The sequence below is a fragment of the Rhinatrema bivittatum genome, chromosome 2, assembly GCF_901001135.1.
Source record: "Rhinatrema bivittatum chromosome 2, aRhiBiv1.1, whole genome shotgun sequence".
NCBI lineage: Eukaryota > Metazoa > Chordata > Amphibia > Gymnophiona > Rhinatrematidae > Rhinatrema > Rhinatrema bivittatum.
Window position 1 is genome coordinate 136,743,167 of NC_042616.1, and position 18,063 is coordinate 136,761,229.

The 18,063-nt window shown below is 40.7% G+C and overlaps 1 protein-coding gene across 1 annotated transcript in view; it reads right to left on the reverse strand.

Annotated features, from left to right (window-relative positions):
• APBB1IP (amyloid beta precursor protein binding family B member 1 interacting protein) overlaps window positions 1–18,063 on the reverse strand; it is a 281,248-nt gene that overhangs the window by 121,852 nt on the left and 141,333 nt on the right. The window lies entirely within an intron of this gene.

Sequence of the window (18,063 nt, forward strand, 5' to 3'; positions counted from 1 at the left end):
TCTGTATTATGCATCCACAAGTGGAATGAATTATAAAATGCCATTAAGCTCTGGAAACATAAATACAACCTAACCTATTACTGCTACACTACTGGTTATTTCAACAATACATAAGATGCACACAGCGCTGTACAAATGCACACAGGAGACAGTCCCTTCTCCATGAAGCTTACAATCTAGTTAAAACAGAAAGACAAGACAAATAAGTGGGGAAAAAGAGGAATATGATTCTAAGTCACAAAGGCGGGCTAACAGGTGGGGTTTAATTAAGGAAAATAAACTAATCAATATACAGTAATTGTACTGGTATCATATCCGCCTACTAATCACACTCATACAAGCACAAAGCCTTAAGGGGCCAATACAACAAATGACCGCAGAAAATGGGCGCTCAGTGTTGAGCACCCGCTTTCCTAACGAGCGCCCAGCCACCTCTCCTAGGGGTGCGATTCAGTTTTTAAATGAGGATTCACACTGGCAAGGAAGACGCTAGGGAGAAATGTGCGCCCCTAGCACCTCCTTGGCAGCGGGTGCCCAGGAGAGGTGGTTGTCAGCAGCTTAGGAAAATGGACTCTCAGTTTTACTAGCGTCCGTTTCCCATACTGACTGCTGGCAGTTTTGTTTTTTTTTTTTAATTTTTCTTTTAACCTTTTGGTTCCTTGGACTTAATATCGCCATGATATTAAGTCAGAGGATGTACAGAAAAGCAGAAAACATTTTTTGGGGCTGCTCAGAAATTAACGCCTGCTCTGGGGAGAATAACTAGTAGCCTTATCAACATGCATTTGTATGTGATGAGTGCTATTAGTTTCACGGGGGGGGGGGGGTTGGACGCGCGTTTTGAATGCACTAATCCCCTTATAGGATAAGGGGTTGTGGACGTGTGTCGGAAACACGTGTCCAACCATGGGTTAAACAGTGATCTTGGCTAAGCGCACTGTTTTGCATCAGCCCCTAAATGAGTCTAAAAAAGACAGGTGTAGTAATAATCACATACCAGTGTAAGTCTTGATTTTTGTTTAGAATTTTTGCAAATAAAAACAATCCAAAGTCCATGCTCCACACTTAATAGCCTTTCTTAATGCACAAAATTATAAACATTGTAATCCAGAACAAATAAAGATTTTCCACAGCAATCAGCTGAGTACTTAGCTTATATGCCGTTTACCAGGAACTGAGAGGTCTACTGACATTCATGTTCTCCCATTCACTTGTGCTCCGTCATTTGCTTGTGCTCTCTATTTCCAAAACAAGGCAACACAGGGCATTCCTAGTTTCAGCAACATAGAGTATGAGCAAATGACAGAGAACTTGCTTATTGTTCAGTCCTCCTCAAGTTTTCCTTTCAACTTGTCCATATTAGTGCCTGCATCTAACTGGGGCATCTGCACACCTTAGAGACAAAAACCTTCCCTTTCATGTATCCATCTCTTGGTGGGAGTAGTAGTGAGTTGTTTACAGTGAGTTTATGTTCACTTGCTTATTTTGTTTTGATCTGAGGACAAGAGTGTGAGTTACCAAAAGTTAGTCAACAAATGGAAACAGAGAACATGATGGAAGAAAAAGATCATATGACCCATCTAGTCTGCCCTCATGCTTTCTTGAATTCAGATACCATTTTTGTCTCCACCACATACACTGGGAGGCTGTTCCATGCACCCACTCCTCTCTGTAAAGAAATATTTGCTAAGATTATATCTGAGTCTATCCTCTTTCACCCTCATCCCATGATCTCTTGTTCTAGAGCCTCCTTTCCAATGAAAGAAGCTAGCCTTTCAGATATTTAAATATCTCTATCATACCTCCTCTATCTCACCTTTCCTCTAGGGTATTCATGTTTAGATCTTTAAGTCTATCCCCATATGCTTTAGAACAGCGCTTCTCAACCAGTGTGTGGCGACACACCAGTGTGTCGCCAAGCACCGGCAGATATGTCGCGTGCTCCTGGTCTCTCCCGCTGCTCTTCCTTCCCTGCGGCTGTTGCCGCTGGGCTATCAGCACGTTCAAGCCCAGTGGGAACGGCAGTGGTGCTAGAAGAAGCTGTGGCACCCGCGGCTGGCCTTTTCTTCTTCCTGCGCCCCCTCCCCCCCCTGTGACCTGGAACAGGAAGTGATACACAGAGCGGTGCGCGGGAAGGACAAAGGCCATGCCGCGTGGAAAAGTAGCAGCAGCGGCAGCAGCATCGGCCCCCGGGCAATCAAAGCAGTTGGTAATCGGGAAAGGAGACAGCAGCATGAGCCTTCCGTGGCTGATGGGATTCTTCTTTCTTGGCCTGCGGGGGCTGGAGGAGGAGGCTGCTGCAGCTACCATTTGTACTGGGGGGGGGGGGGGGGGGTGGGAGAGAGAGAGGAAGTGAGAAAAAAGAGAGAGAAGCAGCCAGCCAGCCTGTGTGTAAGTGAGAAAATGTATGTGTGATTGAGAGCCTGTGTGTAAGTGAGAGAATGTATTTGATTGAGAGCATGTGTGTGATTGAGAGAAACTGGTCAGAGAGCTGATGTGTGTGTATATGTAAGAGACAGTGAAAGTGACTGCTCAGAGAGATGACTGATGTATGTGAGTGTGAGAGATAGAAAAAGCATGGAAGTGAGAAATCTGGGTATGTGAGAAAGCATGGGAGTAAGAAGCCTGATTATGTGAGAGAGAGCATGGGAGTGGGAAGCCTGTGTGTGTGTGCGTGCATGAGAGAGAGACTGGTTGATAAGGTGACGGTGTGTGTGAGAGAAAGAGACTGGTGTGTGTGAATGTGAGAGAAAGAATGTGATTCAAGGAATGAGAAGCCTGTGCACGTGGAGAGCGAGCATGGAAATGAGAGAGGGAGAGACTGGTGTGTGTGTGTAACAGAGAGAAAGTGATTATGGGAATGAGAAGCCTGTACATGTGAAGAGAGTGAGCATGGGAGTAAGAAACCTGGGTGTGTGTGAGACACAGCAAGGGAGTGAGAAGCCTGCATATCTGAAATAACATGGGAGTGGGAAGCCTGTGTGTGTGTGTGTGTGTGTGTGTGTGTATGCATGAGAGAGATAAGGTGACTGGTGTGTATTTGTGTGTGTGTGTGTGAGAGAGAGAGAAAGAAAGTGATTATGGGAATGAGAAACCTGTGCATGTGAAGAGTGAGCATGGGAGTGAGAAACCTGGGTGTGTGTGAGACACAGCATGGGAGTGAGAAGCCTGGATATCTGAAAGAGAACATGGGATTGGGAAGCCTGTGTGTGTGTGTGTGTGTGTGTGTATGCATGAGAGAGATCAGGTGACTGGTGTGTGTGTGTGTGTGAGTGAGAGAGAAAGGAAATGATTATGGGAATGAGAAGCCTATGCATGTGGAGAGAACAAGCATGGGAGTGAGAGACGGATGTGTGTATGTGTGAGACAGAGAAAGTGATTATGAGAGTGAGAAGCCCATATATGTAAGTAGAACACGGGGGTGGGAAGCCTGTGTGTGTGTATGGCATGAGAGAAACTGTTCAGGAAGGTGACTGGTGTGTGTGAAAGACTGTTTGGGAAATGATTGGTATGTGAGAGACAGAAACTGGTCATGGGGGCATGACTGGTATGGTGTGTGTGTTGAGACATGGGCCCTAAGGAAGAGGACCTTGAGTATAGAGCTTAGCCACTACTGCTGCTTCTGGTGTGTGCTACGGCCTGCATGGAAGAGGAGTAGGAGAGCTGCTGGAGGGGGTAAGTAAAGGTGGCTTTTTTAGTTTACTTTTCTTGATTGACTGCCATTTTAATTATTTAATATTATGTGATGTGTCTGCTTTTTTAAAATATTTTATTGGTGTTTGGAGAATTTTTAATAGTTTTTATGAGCTTTTAATTGTTGGATGTTATTCTGTTCATAGCTGTTTTGAAACATTTATTCTGCTTATTAGTATAGTTTTACAATTATTTCTGTGTGGGGATCTATAGCAGCTTGGCTTGTTCTGTTTTCCTAATAGGAGGTGTATTGGTTTTTAGGGCCTGATTTAATATTTGTAGTGTTGCCTTTTCATAGATAGGGTTGCTCCTGTTTGAGTGTATTCCATAATATAGGTGTAACTGTGTGCGGATTAGTTTATGTGCATTACTACAGATCCTGGGAGTATGTTAGGTCGGTTCTGTGTCTGTTACCGAGATGAGATATTTTACTAGCATGTAAGCATTTGTATCAGTCTTATTTGTTGTGTTTTCTCAAGAGGACATGCATTGGTGGTAAACTGCTGTCTTTTCATAAGTAGGGCTATTGAGCCTGGGAGTAGAAGGAGTTTGAGTTACTGTTACTGAGATGTCACCAGAACAAGAATATCTTTTTTGTAGGGTGAGTTGTATGGGGAATGTCATAATTCTGCTTTACATCCATTATCGTGGGTCAGGGGGGTTCCTGTGGATGCAAACTGTACTTTTACATCTAGCCCCGAGGTGATCATGGGTCAGTGTGTCATGCATGTGAGAACCATCTGTCAGGTGTGTCCTGACAGAAAAAAGGTTGAGAACCACTGCTTTAGAACAAAGACTACTGACCATTTTAGTAGCCACTCTCTGGACCAACTTCAACTGGTTTATATCCTTTTGAAGGTGCAGTCTCCAGAATTGTATACAGTATTCCAAATGAGGTCTCACTAGCGACCTATGTGAGGCAATATCACCTCTCTTTTTCTGCTGACCATTCCTTTCCCTTTGCAGCCATGCATTTTTCTGGCTTTTACTGTTGCTTTATTCACCTGTTTGGCCACCTTAAGATCATCAGATACAATCACCCCAGATCCCGTTCTTCTTTTGTGCTTAGAAGAATTTCACTTCATGGAGCAGCTAGTACAAGAACCAACAAGTGGGGAGCTAATTTAAACTTAGTTCTTAGTGGAACATAAGATTTGGTGCAAAAGGTAATGGTTTTGGGGCCACTTGGCAATATTGATCATAACAAGATCATGTTGGACTTAATAACTGGAGGGTGGATACTAAAAATTCTACTGCAATAGCATTTACTTTCAAAGGGAGACTGATAAAATGAGAAAAATGTTTAGGAAAAAAAATGAAAGGAGCAGCTGCCAAGATTAAGAGTTTACAGCAGCATGGATCTTGTTTAAAAATATGATCTTGGAATCTCAGACTAGATGTATTCCATACATTACAAAGGATGGAAAGAAGGCTAAATGACTACTGGCATAAGTAAAAAGTGAGGTGAGAGAGGCTATTATAGCTAATGTGACCTGGCTTTTCCTGTCACGAAGCTATTGCTCTATTTTTTCTAGCATAGTAGGGGGTGGGCAATTTTTGGGGATCCTCCTTTGCACTTATCCCCAACTTTTTATGGGAAGAGGTTTTCTCTGTTTTGAAGTGAAGTTGACCAAGAGAGTAGATTTTTTGAGCTGTGTGGATTTTGATACTGTTTTTTTTTCTCGAGGAAAAGTCCATAAACCATTATTAAGGTAGAATTCTGGAAATTCACTGCTTATCCCTGGGATAAACAGCATGGAATCTATTTACCTTTTGGAGTCCTACCAGATGCTTGAGACCTGGATTGGCCACTGCTGGAAATACGATATTGGCCTTGATGGACCTTTGGTCTGACTCAGTATGGCAAATCTTATGTTTTTATGTTCTTATGTTCTCTCCCTTGGATTTTTGCATCCTAAATGCATTATGTTGCATTTTTTTGCCACTAAATCTTAGCTGCCAGTCTCTGGATTGAGCTTCGCTAGATCCCTCTTCATGTTTTCCATACCTTCCTGGCTGTCTACACTGTTGCAGATTTTGGTATTATCGACAAAAAGACAAACCTTTCCTGACAATACTTCTACTATGTTGCTCATGAAAATGTTGAAAAGAACCAGTCCCAGGATTGATCCCTGAGGGACATCACTAGTAACGCCCCTCCAAGTAAACTCCGTTTAACACTATCCTTTGTCACCACCTACTCAGCCAGTTTTTAACCCAGTCATTCACTTTAGGCTCCATTTCAAGGGTGCTTATTTATAAGTCTCCTGTGTGGAATCGTGTCAAAGGCCTTACTGAAATCCAAGTACACTATGTTTAGAACACTCTCTTGATCCAACTCTCTGGTCACCTAATCAAAAGAATTGATCAGATTCGTTTGATTAGTAAAACCATGTTGCCTTGGATCACACAACCCATTGGATTCCAGAAACTGCACTATCCTCTGTTTTAGCAGTGATTCCATTAATTTAATCAGAGGTCAGACTAACTGGTCTGTAATTTCCAGCCTCCTCCTTACTTCCACTTTTATGAATAGGAACTACATTTGCCCCTCTCCAGCCCTCTGGAACTACTCCTGACTCTAAAGAATCATTGAAAAGGTCAACCAGTATTGTTGCCAGGACTTTAAATTCCCTCAGTACCCTCAAATGTATCCCATACAACCCCATCACCTTTTCTACTATAAGTTTAGTTAGCTACTCATGAACATACTGATCTGAAAATCGATTGAGTTTTACCTCACATCTAATCTTATTTGTGTTTGTCTTATGTAGTCTTTCTCTAGGTCCTTCCAAAGTGAACACCGAACAGAAATATTTGTTAAGCAATTTTGCTTTTTCCTTATCAGCCCAGTCCATTATACCATCTGCTCAATAATTTTTATTTTATGAACCCACAGAGACTGGTGGTAAGATACCAAAACCAGCATCAGACATGCTGTTATTTTATGTTTCCTAAGAGGGGTTACACAGCTGATCAGCTCATGGTCTTTTAACTTCCTGCAACTGAACACTTCTCTGTAAACTTCCTCTTGGGTTGGACACTCCTCGTCAACTGCAATTCTGCAGCCTCCTTCTTTCTTGACTTTGACCTCACACTTGCCCCTCTGTCTATAAACTTGAAGCCACCACTGATCCCAATGCATTTTTTGTGTCATTTTTCTAATATCTGTAAATCTACAGGTCATTGTACATGGCCCCATCTCTTTTTTCCAACTGTCTTTTCCAGTGCTATCTTTCTAGGGAAAAGGAGTCACTATTCTCATGTAGGATACATATTTATTTTAGGAAACACAGGGCAAATTAAGCAGGTGGAGGAAAAAGGTGCTGGTATTCAGTACCAGCAAGCACCCCCTGAAAAAAAGCCCTGATCTTTTCTATGGTTTCTTCTCATACTCTATGTACTTGTCTTTAGTATGTCCAGAATATTGTTATTTGACTTTTAGAGTTGATTTTTAAAGCAACAACGTGCATAAAAGCCTTGTGTGCATAAGTAGCATTTTGAAAATCAACTGGGGCTGGTTGTACATATACAAGTATGTGCGAAACACAATTTTGCATTTATTTTTACCCATACTGGTGGTAGGTGTTCTGGAGGTGAGGTCAGACACTAAAATAAAACACTAAAATAAATAAATGGTGCTTTAGATTTTGTATATATGCATGTAAATCTACACACAAAGTTACACCTGTATGCGTTATGTCCACACATGCATTGGGAAGCACCCACAGTACTTGCAGACTTTAATCCTATGTGGGCTATTTGAAAAATGGCCTTCCCTATCTATTACCAAAAGTGAAATCAATTCATCCCAGTCCTCAAAGAATGTCACTGGGTTCACCAATGTTTTGAAAGTCGAGTTCAAAATCACTGTCATCCTTTTCAGAATGCTCCATGGATTGCTCCTGGTGGATATTATTTCTATTCACTATTACCCTTCTTTCCTCTTCTCTTCTAGCTCTTGTCTTCTTTCTGTCCCAACACATGATCTAGCCACAGATGATGGGAAATAATTCTATCTGGCAAGACCCATCAATGTTTCTTTGCATTCCTTTCTAATTCTCTCCTGTCATATTCATTTTTCAAGAATTATATCTTCTCCCTGCATAGGAGTATGACTATGACATTTACCTTGAAATGTGTGATCTCCTCCTTTCAAGGGAGTCATACTTTCAAGCCCTGCTGAGCACAGATCCACTCGCTGCAGCACTGGAGACATGGGTTCTGTGATGGGGACAGACTTAAACTGTAGGACTCTAATGAGGATTACACTAAAAAAACAAAACAGTCTCCAAAGATGGTGTTCTAAACAGAAAAGAGATTTATGGATCCAAAATATAGGCAGTAAAAGATGTACAAAAATCAAAAGCAGGAAAAACAGTCCATTGAATTCCACAAGCAACAAGAGTGCATGTACAGATCTTATACTGCTTAAGTGAAGCTCAAAAACACAGGATTCTCTTGGTGGTTCCAAACAAGGCTTCTGTCTCTTCAAACCCAAATGGAATCCTAAAAATTCCTCTTCTTCTCAAAGTTACTCACACATAACAGGCTTGACCAGAACAATCCTCTCCTTGATGTCTAAGGTTTGGATCTTCCTGGGTTAGCAGAAAAGAACATCCATTTCCTGCCAATTTAATGGAGCACCTAAACTGAGAGCATTCCTTTAGCTGCCTCTTGCTAGGCTCCCTATAAAATGTTTCTAATTCTTTCCCTGTTCTCTCCAGAACTCCCCCAGTGACTCAGAGACCCTATTTATACTCCCATACTACTGATCTACCATTTAGTTGATGGACTATCCTGTGACTCTTAAATTACTTCCTTCTCTTTGGAACTCCCCTTACTAGAAAATTCCTCACGTAAAAGTTTAGTGAGGCCCATCTTTACCTGCAGTAGTGATAAGACTGGACAATGTATGCACAATGAATCGGTTGATAGCGGTGAAACACCATTCCCTGAAAAGATGTAATATTACCTGGGAACCTTACCTCAACTGGATATCAGCCAAAACAGGATAAGAAACGACCACTCGCCGAGAGGATCAAATTTACATGAGGCATAATTTGCAAATAACAGCTTTATTACTGGACATTGATTATGATGCAGAGGACAGTATTAGGTCATGTGTTACGCAGGTTATAGTTGACATGTATGAGATGGAAGATGGACACTTCCTCAACAGAGACGGACATTGATTTTCAATATTAATAGTGGATTACAGGTGCTGGGGGGTTGGGAGGGAAAGGGGGGCTTACATATGTAAAAGTGGTGTTTAACAGTTTTTATTGCATTTTTATTATTGTGTATATTCCATATTTACTACCAATAAAAATGTTAAATCAAAAAAAAGTTTAGTGAGGCCTAGTCAGCCTTATAGACGTATTTTATTGCATTTTACATGCATCTTGTATGTGGCTGCAATGCATTTGGAAATAGATTTGTATGCAGGATGCTATATAAAAATGTCACTGTGTTGTATAGAACCTATGATCTACTAAATGAACAATGACTGCAGTACACTCCCTTTATAGCACACCCATCATTTATTTAAGATGTAATGTTCTCACTTTCTAGCCACTTTGTAATGTTAAAGATAGCAATCTCTGAACAGAAGAATTTGTTTAACGTAACTAATGAAAGTGCAATTGTAGTCTGAATTTAACTCTGAAAAGGCAGAAATAAAGGTCAACAAAACATGCACAAGAAAAGGTGATGCTTTTTTATTAAGTCAGCCCAATAAAAATGTATCACCTTATTGTGTATTATTTCTGGTGTTTGTTGATCTTTATTTCTGCGCATTCCAGTGGATTAACACGGTAACCAGACAACTTTATCCTGCTCTGCAAAGGTAAGTAGAAAGGCTCAAGACAAGAGAAAGCAGGGTTAATGTGTCAGGACAGGAACTGGATTCTGGCCTTTAGGATTAACTGTAGTGAAAAGAAACGAGAAGTGGTGCGGGAGAAGGTTGCATTTGTAAGGACAGAAGTTGGACCAACACCAGATCAAAGGCTCCCTGAAACCCATGATATGCTGCTGGAGCTCTGGTGGGTTTTGCCCTAGGTGTGTGCATCCACATTTGAGATGACGTTGTTCTGCACAGCTTTTACATTAGCCTTTTTTTGCGCCCTTCGGGTGAGTGAGCTTGCAGCCAAGTCTACGCAGGAGGTGAGACCTGGTAGTCTCCTGATGGGTAACGTCACCATATGGGGTAACAGGTTGTTCCTGAGGATACACAGATCCAAGGTGGACCAGGCTGATAGAGGGATGCAGTTAGTCCTGTGTGCAGTGTGACACTTGTCCTGTGAGAGATGTGGAGGATTACCTGGCTCTGTGTCTGCAAGGGAGTAAAAACTGGCTGGTCCACTTGGATTTTTCCCCGTTGATGAGGTTCCAATTCACATCCATTTTTAAGAGAAGCATTATAGCTACCAACAGTGATGGATTAACCAGATGCACACACTCCTTCAGAATTGCTATCCTCAATTAAGAGAATCAGCCATTGGCATTCCTTAGCCTGTTCCACCTATGTCCGGGAGGGAGAACCTGGGAAGAATGGGCATTAATCTTTTCTGTGTTTGCTGTTATTTGTAGGTGTTACAGTTTGGGCAGTCTGGATAGTCAGTCCCTTGTTTGTTAAGTGGGCAGAAAAGCGGGCAGCAGCCAGAGCATATATGGACGGCACCAGGGCACGGCCGCGAAGGGAGTGCATATCACCTAGATGGGCAGGAGTGAAATGACATGGCAGCAAATGATTCCTGTCATGAGGCAGTGGGTGGACACCTTGGCCAGTCCGGACTCATTATCCTTCATCTTGGCGGTAATGACTTGGGTCACCTTTCATGCATCTGGTTAATCTAGAGGGTTCACAGTGATATTTGCACCTTGCAGTCAATTTTCCCGAGCACAAAACTGCTTTGGTCAGACAGTATTCCCACACTGTGCTGGAGTGTCGAAAACTTTGGAATAGGGGTCTGGAAAAAAGTGGACAAATAAGCTTGTGGATGGAGATCCACGGCTGGGGGTGGGGTAGATAAGGCACGAGGAGCTGATAACCAATTGCTTTGGTCTCTTCAGAAAGGACTTAATCCACCTATTGGACATTGGCAACAATATCATGAATTGTAATTGGCAGAAAGCTATTGGAAAATCATTTAGGTTGGTTTAAGCTTTTGGTCCACTGCTGTGGGGGGTGGGGGGAGGTCAGGTGGCACTTGCCCCCTATCTGTGGTGGGGTGCCCGAGCCAATGGTGATATGGGGCTGCTACAATGCAGCAGGACTCATCATGTGGGACCGCTCTGACTGTGTGGGGTGGAAGCCCCCTGCAGTGGGATGCCACGAGCAGGCAAGGGTGGTGATGCCATAGGGGAGGGGCTCAAGCCCTGTTAGCAGGCCACGGTGGTGTGGCGGGACCACTTCCTGGATGCCGCAGTGTATCTCCACATAAATGGTGCTGGCTCGATGTTTCCTTTATGTTCGGACTTGGATGGAAGAGTCAGGAGAGGGGAATGTGCGTGCAGACTGCCTTTGTTAAGACTATGTTCACTTTTTTTTGGTTTATGAATTAAGGAAATGGAAGGGAAGGCTGGTGGGGGAAGAGGGATGGAACAAAGCAGAAAACTTCCAGCGCCCATCACTGTTCTTCATTCTGAACAAAGGAAAGGCCTTGAAGCCTGCCGCAGCTTCCGTGAAGAGTGCAGAGAGTGTGAGAACACAGCAGGCGTACTTGTGGGCAGTGAGGGCACAGGAGCCAGACATTACTTCCCCTTTCTCAGCATGTTTTGGATTAAGCATGCCTAACATATTTTCTTAATATTCTGAACCACGGAGAGGCTGCTGCTTTTTTTTTTTCTTCTTAACTACATTTGCTGATTTTGAAAACAGAGCAATATATGCCTTTTCTTTTCCGATCTGGAATGCTTCTCCTGTTCATGTCGGTTCTCTACTATTACTTCTGCTTTGGATATTTTTGGGTTGCCTCAGCCCAGTAATGCAAAGATGTTACATTAGGTTTTCAAAATCATTTGATGTAATTTACTTCCTCTTTTCATTATTTCAGTGTTTATAATAGTTCTCTAAACGAGGGTGCTTTGCAAATAATTACACAGAAATAAAAACGAGTCCCTGCCCCAGAAAGTTTACAATCTAAGTGGAATTTGAGGCAATGGAAGGCAAGGTCACTTGCCCGAGATCAAGGTTGGAGTCAAGGGCAGAAGAAGGATGTGAATTCAATCCGGCTGGTTCCCAATCAGGGGTGGATTGGCCTATTGGGGCTTCAGGCATGCCTCAGGGGACTGGTCCTGCCAATCACATGGTTAGTGTTGGTCGCAGCAGCCCCATGCCTGTGGAGCCGCTGCAACCAATATCAGGCCCTGCAGCAGCTCCACTTAGCTCACTCCTGCTTTACATTTTCCCAGCAGTGGCAGCAGTCTGGGCCTTTTCTCCCAGGCTCTTCTCTCTCAGCCCTCCCACCACTCACAATTCCTTCCAAATCAACTTACATCTGTCCTGAGGCTCCCGTGGCGGGAGGCAGCCAGCAGACCTCCTGCCGCTGTCTTACCTCCAACTCACTGCCTCTTCTCACTTCAGCCCTGCCTATCCTGACAGCAGGAGGGATCCAGTAGAACACCTGCAGCTCCTTCACTGTCAGCATAAGCCTCCTGCTGCTCTCTGCTACTGGTTCCCCTTATGCTCTGTTTGTAAAAAATAGTAATAAAAAAAACTGCACTGGGGCATTCCAGCCGTCTTGTTCTCACACTAAGGGACCTCCTAGATCATCAACAGGCAGCCCTGCCAACAATGGAAGTAAAAACATATTTTCTTAACTTATTCACAGATGGAAGGGAGGATTAAAGTGAGTGAGAGTGTGAGAGTGAGTCAGTTAGCATGAATGTGAATGAGGGCAAGAGAGACTGAGTGTGTGTGTGAGTATGAGAGAGAGCGAATGAGCCAGTATGTGTGCAGGAGAGAGAGTGCGAGAGAGTCAGTAAGCCAGTGTGTGTGTGTGAGAAAGCGTGAGCGAGTCATTGAGCCACTGTGTGTGTGTGTGTGAGCATAAGAGAGCGAGTGAGCCAGTGAGCATGTGTGTGATTCAGTGAACATATGAGGGAGTGTGTGTGTGAGAATGAACATGTATATTGAAGAATATGTCTGAGTAAGATAACCAAGAATACCCAGACTCCTCTGCTGTACTAGCCTGTCAGAGGTGAATGAACTTTGAGAGACTTTCTGACTATCACAGATTCAAAGGATGCAGAAGAGTTGGGAAACTGGTAAATCCTGCAAAGCTTATAATTACAGGCCAGGAAGGCATCAATGACTTGCAGAGAATCTCTGAGACAGATTTGCTGGCAACAAAAGGAGAGAGGCCTATTTTAATGGCCACATTTACTTCACAATGCAAGGATACTCGTTCTGCAGGGAAACTAGGATGCAAACCTTTATCTTGCAGATATTGGTTTCAATGACCTGAAACCAATTTGAATGAATCCTGGTGCCAAGCTCTATTCAAGACCCAGACTGGGAGGTGTTTACAATAAACAAAGAAGAACAACAGAAGACAAGAAGAGAATACTTGCATCAAAGCCAGTATGATACAGGAACTTGTTTACATTGGGAGGAGGAACAGGGTTAGAAGAATTCTTAGTTGAGGGAGGTCCTCACAAGCATTTCCTATACAGGATAGAATGTCATGACAAACAGTATCATGTGTTTGTGGGCGGTTACACTTTTCTGGAAGCTTCGAGAATGTTGGATTTTAATTATATAAGTCAGAGCAGGGCAGCAATTCATTGAGATGCTACTTATTACAGATAGAGGGCAGATTGCATCTCACAAGAACACTTGTCTTTGCATGTCTTTTGAAAAAAGCCAAAATAAACTAAATTTTAAAACCTCTTGCTGAATTGCAGTGTTCTTGTGCCCTAAGCTATGAGTCCCAAAATTAGACATTTTGGCACCCCAGATGGGACTCTAATAACTGTTGTTATTATTAATTATTAATTATTAATAAGCTGTAGTATTGCTTTTGGCGGACGAAGGTAATACTAGGTTCTTGAAGGGTAAAATATGGCTTGCCGTTCAAAGATTGCGTTACCCAGGTGGTCTGGAGGTTTATCCCGGAGAATTATGAGTTCAGAGCAGATGTGGAATGAAGTTGGATCCGTTTTGTGAGTATGTAAAAAAAAAAAAAAAAAAAGGAAAAATCTGTAAGTAGCAATGTTTTTATTTTATTTGTTGTACAGTGTATATAGCTTGTGTGTTATATCAGGTTTAGAATACTTTTTGCACAATGTTCTTTAATATATGTTAGGGAGACAGGACATGAGTTGATGATTTGATTAAAATCTAACTTAAGTTCTGGTATTTTCAGATTGAACAGTTGAAAAACAGAGGGGTAGCCAGCACTAGTCAGTCTGGGGTCTTTTGTTCTTAGACCGCATGGCTTGCGCTCAAGCAGTTTCACTTTCACTTTTACTTTACATCGGGGGAGCGGCTGTTGTAAGTGTGTAGATTCAGAAGGAGAAAGAGGGAATAAGATACAATTGGTAAGTTGAAAGTTTTATAATTAGTATGATAAGGTGTTTTTCGTTAGTGGATTTTTACCAAAGTTTAGTTGTTAAACAAAAACAAATGCGGTGCTTTTAAAACTAGAAACTGCATGGCTGGATATTATAGTTTACAGCTGTTTGTGATCAGAGGTACATAAATGCCTCCAGTTTATTTTAGTCTATGAGATTTATTGTTATCAGTTCATATTTAAGTTTGCTTTGGAGTTAATGCGTGATTGCTGTTAGGGTATCATTAACCAGAGAACTGAAGCTTTTTAGTTTTTGGTGTTTTGCTTCTCCCCCCTCCCCCTCAAGGTACAGAGCTGACTGATGTAGCCATGGCTGGCCACAAGGACTCTTATGTTCACTGTAAACGTAGAAAAAGAATAACCAGCCCAGTAAGCTTTTTAGTTTTTGGTTTTATTTCCTACCATTAATGCAGAGATGCTCATATTTGCATCTAAGTTTTTAGAATTGTGTGATTACCGAGAGTTTATTGTGCATTGTGTTTCATTTCATTTGGTAAGAACGAAAGCATGAACTTGTGTTTATTTAAAGTCATTCATAATTAGATTTGATTTATCATTGGAGAGGGATGTATGGTTTTGTTCTTTGGTCAGGGGTATAGGCAGAGAGATAGAAAGGAAAACAATCTATAGATATACTACAAGAGAGCAACTTTATTTTAATGAAATGATCTGTTTAAGGGTTTTATCACTTAACAAACCTATGCATTGAGGGTAACAGTGGTTTGGCGGGAGAGGAGGTGACCCCCCTTTAGGAATGTGGTTGAGAAGAAAAAAAAAAAAAACACCTGGGAATGAGTCACTTTTAAAATGGATTTTATAGTTCTGCTGAAAGGTTTGAGGTTTAAGTATGTTATAGGACAGAATGCACAGGTGATAGAAGAGGGACTAATGAATTGATCTGTTTAATGTGAAAACAGAAATTTGTGTTGAAAGTATGGGGAAAGTGAATATTAGGGATGAGAGATGACGTAATGTTAAAGAGGGACAAGATCTATGAAGATGCAGAAGGCTGTGTGCTGAGAAATTTAGACTGTTTTGGGTAAAAGGAGAGAAAAGATATAAGTAAGTTGCATTAAAATTGTGTGAAGATATGATTTATTTTAAATTAAACACAGGTCAGAAATAAACGGACGGCACTAATATGCATGACCTTTCTGCGGCAATATGTGTTAAGTACGTTAGTTCTTAGTTTTGATTATATCTCACTAGCTGCTAACTTTTAGACGTAAGGGAATGAATTAGGTGGTTTATTTTGATGGGAGTTCAGGTATTACATGTTTGTATTGTGGACTGGTTAGATGATATGTAAAGGAGAAAGATTGTGAGACGGTGAACAGCAGAGAGTTAAGCAGCAATGCCTATTATCTATTTATATGCCAGTAAGAAAAACTTTTGGTTAATGCATATTAGTCTGTGCCATCCTTTTATTTTGCAGACTTCTGGACTCCTAGCTGATATGTCTGTGCTTTTGGAAATGATTCGTATTTCTATTTAGGGTATTTGCAGGATTTGGTAGTAAGAACTTTGTGGAACATATGTATATTGGATGGAAATAGAATGACTTCTAATTAAGTGTAAAGTTGTTTGTTTTAAGTTTTTCTTTAGGCGAGTTAGGAGTTTACAAGCATAGGAAAACAAAAAGAGATTTTAGATTTGTAAAAGGAAGTAGCTCTTATCATAGGGGACAGCGCCTCCTAGGGGTGGACCATCAGAGAAAGGAAAGTAGCTTTATGACTGTTTTTTTTGCTGAATTAAGGTATAACAGTAGTTTGACTTTTAAAGAACCTGTAATGTCATTTTTAATTTTCATTTTAAACATTATATTAACTGTCATATATTAGATTTCTTTCCAGGGTACCAAAGCACAAAGCGCATCTGTCTCTATGCTATGGGAGATGAAGATCAGTTTTTTCCAGTTTGATTCCTTTTCAATTTTTTGAATAGATCTATTTTAATTTTCATTCTGAGTTTTTGTTTTCTTTTGTGGATCGATCCAATTCTTTTATATTTTTTAAAATACGTTTTTCTTTTTTGAGCTCAAACGTTTGACATGTTGTCTGTTCTATGTTACATGTGGAAACTGAGGAATGAATGAATGAATGTATTATGTGGTCAGTGCTGTGACATATATGTTTTAATGTACAGTTTGCGTATTTATGTTTGTGGTTTGGACCATTGCATGATGTTTTGAAATAATGTGGGGATTATTTGGCAACTTAAATATAGGGAGTACGTGACATAAAAGTATTTTCTTACTACTTAATCGGATTTGTTGCACTTTTATTTAGGTTTGAATTCATACACATGCATCCAATCTAAGGAGCTAAGAGATTCTGCCTTGACATCATCACTGACTCCTACTAAAAGAACTATATACGCCCTGAATGCAGAAATTATGGTCACAGACTTTCTTACATATTATATGGACTGCAAGGCTTACAATTTATACCTGATATTTGCTTTTTTCTATGTTTTGTGGGAATGACTTTATGCAGAATTTAGGTTTTTTCATTCTCTGTCAGCACTTAGGTGTTCAAGTTAATAATATTATTTGAAGTGATGCTGTTTTTATTAGTTTGTATGTTCCAAGTTAAGTAATATTTTCCAGTCTTAGACTTTATAATACTTATATGCAGACTCAGTTAAATGCATATGTACTAGGTTTTCCTATCTTTATCTATGGAAGCTGCTTTGATCACATAGAGGGTGATGTGTTTCATTGTGATTCAAATAGGATAATTCAGGGTTCAAGAGGGAGATCTCTTTATATTTCTCTTCCACACCAGCCTAAGTTATAAGCTATTTCTATTCTTTGGTTTTGCAGCTTGCACTTAGGATAATCACTTTGTTGATCTTTAATATCTCAATATTCTATCTCTTATTCTAATGTTTTTGCTGAACCTTTTTTTGAATATCTTTTCTTATGACACTATTTACTAGATTTTACCTAATGACTGTTTCACTCTCTTTCACAAAGATTTCTGTTCTCCTTGAAACAAATACATACCTTACACATGAGGAGCTTTGCTATAGGGATCTGCAACATTCTATTACTATATCTTTCAGCATATTAATTGCTCATTGTTCTTTTCTTTTTATTTTGGTCCTTTCACTATAAACTCTATCTGTGACTTATAAGTTAGTGGGTTTCTATTTAGGATTCCAAAGGGGAAGATATAATTTTCCTTATTTCTGTCTTTTATTTATATGACATTCCTTCCTTCCCTGTGTATAATCTTACACTGATGGTTTATCAATTTTGCAAAGTACATTAGTTTGTTTTAGATTACATAATATGTTAAAGACTTTCTCACAGAGTTAGCTTTCATTTATTGTTATGATTATCCCCAATATATTTAGACTTACCATCATTTGAGAAGGGTATGAGCCCCATTTCCCCTAGAAGTATCTGAAGACGAAGTAGTATTACTAGCCATCATCTACCTTAAAAAAATTAATACTTGCCCTACACAGTTGTATTATCTCTTAGACATATGACTGTCACAAGTGAATGAGGACTGTCCATACAGTGAGTGCTTTCACTGCTACAGGTTGTTGTCCTAATACTGGATAGCACTATAAATACCCTACAGAATTAGTATGATGTTTCAGACTTTTGCTATGCCTTTGCCTATCATGCATATGCTTTTGTATTTGATCTTCCATCACTACAGCATATGACTAGAATATGTCTTATGCTTTGCAACACTTTTACATCATGTATGCACAACACAGTATGAGTTTTTCTATAGATTCTTGGTTTTCTTCTATGTTATTGGTTTCTTTACTTTTC